This window comes from Larimichthys crocea, chromosome XII (assembly GCF_000972845.2).
Source record: "Larimichthys crocea isolate SSNF chromosome XII, L_crocea_2.0, whole genome shotgun sequence".
In the NCBI taxonomy this organism is placed as follows: Eukaryota; Metazoa; Chordata; class Actinopteri; family Sciaenidae; genus Larimichthys; species Larimichthys crocea.
The window spans coordinates 29,797,268-29,800,134 of NC_040022.1; the positions used below are offsets into that span (position 1 = coordinate 29,797,268).

Below are 2,867 nucleotides of genomic sequence, written 5' to 3' on the forward strand. Positions count from 1 at the left end.
AATTCACCCTCAGTACAGTTGTCATGAACGGGGAAATTAGCTACAGAGACCAAAACTGTTTTTTGTACCAGGCTGTAAACATGTTTATTTCTGCTGTGAAGTTGGACATTTGGACATGGGGACTTATGGAGCCAGCCTCAAGTGGACGTTAGAGGAACTGCAGTTTTTAACACTTCCACATTGGCTTCACTTCCTCATCTTACTTTGATTTAAAACACCCCTTATAAAGATTTTATCTGTTTTATTGTTATTACTATTTCATATCTTTATTTTGTCTTGGGTTTAAATATTTTAAAAAAAGAGCTGTATTAATAAAGTTTATTAACATTAAATTAACCTCCAGTATACCTTTAATCTCCGCTTGTAGTCATTTCCAGCAGAGTTTACACGTGAATTAAACCATCTTCACTTCTCTTCGAGTTTGTAAATTCCTGCAGCGCTCGAAGGCATCACCGTCGCAGAGGAGCGCACCGCCGCTCTGCGCTCTGATTGGCCGGTGTGGGCGCGGTGGGCGTGTCCGCCCTGCGGTGTGCGGAGACAATAGAGAGCGGCTCCGGGATGCTGATCGCCGGGCAGACAGTGACGGGCAGCGGCGGCGGACGGCGGATCATCCCTGCTGCACTCCAGAGTCAAAGCAGCTGAAGAAGACCCGGTCCCTGTGGTTGGTCGAAGAGTCGGCTGCTGCCCGCATGGACTGACAGGACAGGTTTTGCATGCAGCACATTTTCTAAAAGGTGAGCTCAATTAAGTGCTAATTAAACAGCTGTTTGTGTGTGTAAACGTGTTTTTTTGTTTTTTTTACACAGATGGTGCGTGCAGTGTGTCTTTGTGCTGCATCACACCTCTCTGCTGCTGTGTTTACACGCTCGTTATCCTCATTTATTCCAACTATGAGTCTCAGTTTTTTTTTATTTTTTATTTATATTAAATTCTTATAGACTGAACTAAAGTTCGAGCCGCGCCATGTGACCGAGCAGAACAAAAGAGCTGCTGTCAAGCTGTTGTGTCACATCTGTACACATCTGTCTACGTGTACTGATCACAATGTTATTCTGCATTTCTTCACACCATCGTGGTTTATCCTCATGTGCCGCTGCACGTTGTGATGGACATAATGCATGCTTTGTGTCTGCAGAGCTCAGTCTTTGTGCTGCAGACTGTAAACAGTGTCACTGACATCAGCCCTACACGAGTCTGGAGGATTGAGGAGGAGGAGGAGGATAAAAACCTTCATGTTATTTGTTTTTTGTTGAATTAATAGGAAGTATCTTCAGGGAAATGGTATTTAAAAGCCTGCAGGCTGCAGAGATTACGCCGTCAGGGCTCTCGTAGCTGAAATGATCAGTCAATTTATTGATTAGTTGATCAGGAGGAAGATAATCGGTAAATGTTTTGGTAATCAATAAGTCGTTTCAGGCATTTTCTAAACAAATTCTTAAAAATATTCACTGGAATCTGAATATCGTCAGTTGTAAGTTAGCTGTAATTTATTGTATTTTTTATTTAGAATATTCAGACTAGAAATGAGAAGCTGCTTTGTCTGGTCTGAAATCAAAAATTTCAATTTTTTTTAAATAGAAGCAAATTTATAACCTTTACCTTCCTGTTTTAGACTTTAATGTGAATTAAACAAAACAAATGAAAAGTCACAAACTTGTGATATATTGTATTTTTCACAATATTCCATTATATATGACTGATTTTAAATACATTAATAAATAATGACAATTGTTTGTTGTCTTTCACGTGATGTCGTGTACGTAGCCATGAGCACAGACGCCGTTTTCAAGCTCATTACGTTAGCTTCAGCAGCTAGCTAAAGCTATTAAACGTACGTGTTACGGACTGGTCTGAAAACGAAACATTTAAAGACGTCACAAAGAACAAGAAGAAGTTCTTCTTGTGTTCAACTTCTGACAACTTTGTCAAGCAACTAAATAAGCTTACATTGGTTTCTTTAGCTTGCTAACTACAGCTAACGTATGTGGTGACAGATCAGACGGCAACGCTGACAAAAAGACATATACATATATATATATATATATATGATATTATATATTTTAATGTTAAATAAAATACACATATATGTGTATATATAATATTATATTATATTATATATTTATATATATGTATGTGTGTGTGTGTGTGTGTATTATATATATATATGTATCCGTAGGAAAAGCTTACAAACAACTTATCAAGCTAACGTATGTAGCTGTAATTGAGCAGGAAACAACTTATCAAGCTAAAATTACTGGCTAGCTCGGTAAAGTTAACGTTACAGACAAAAAATCCAGAACCCAGTACTTAAAAAAAAAATTAATAATATAATATATAGCTTGCTAACTACAGCTAACGTATGGGGACAGTCGGACGGCAACATTGACAAAAAGACATATATATATATATATATATATAAAAACAACAACATATATGTGTGTATATATAATAATATATATATATATAATATATATATATATCTATATATAAATACATACATATATTAGTATGTATGTGTTATATTAGTATATGTGTGTGTGTTATATATATAATATAATATATATATATATAACACATATATTGGGGTGTGTGTGTGATATATATATTATATATATATATATATATATATATATTATATGTACGTACGGGACAGCTTACAAACAACTTATCAAGTTAACGTTAGCTTTTTAACTAGTTAGCTAAAGCTAACGTATGTAGCTGTAATTGAGCGGGAAATTTTAGCAGCATTACTGGCTAGCTCGGTAAAGCTAACGTTACAGACAAAGGAGACTTTTCGAATTAGTCTACATCCAGAACCCAGTACTTAAAAAAAAACAAATATATATATATATATATATAGATATTAA

General features: G+C 35.5%; 1 protein-coding gene across 1 annotated transcript in view; it reads left to right on the forward strand.

The window, feature by feature from the left end:
- The first annotated feature begins 271 nt into the window (after nucleotides 1-271).
- unm_sa1261 (un-named sa1261) overlaps nucleotides 272-2,867 on the forward strand; it is a 17,980-nt gene continuing 15,384 nt past the window's right edge. The window contains exon 1 of the mRNA XM_010749548.3: nucleotides 272-734. The gene's annotated coding sequence lies outside the window, so the exon portion shown is untranslated. The remainder of the gene's footprint in view (nucleotides 735-2,867) is intronic.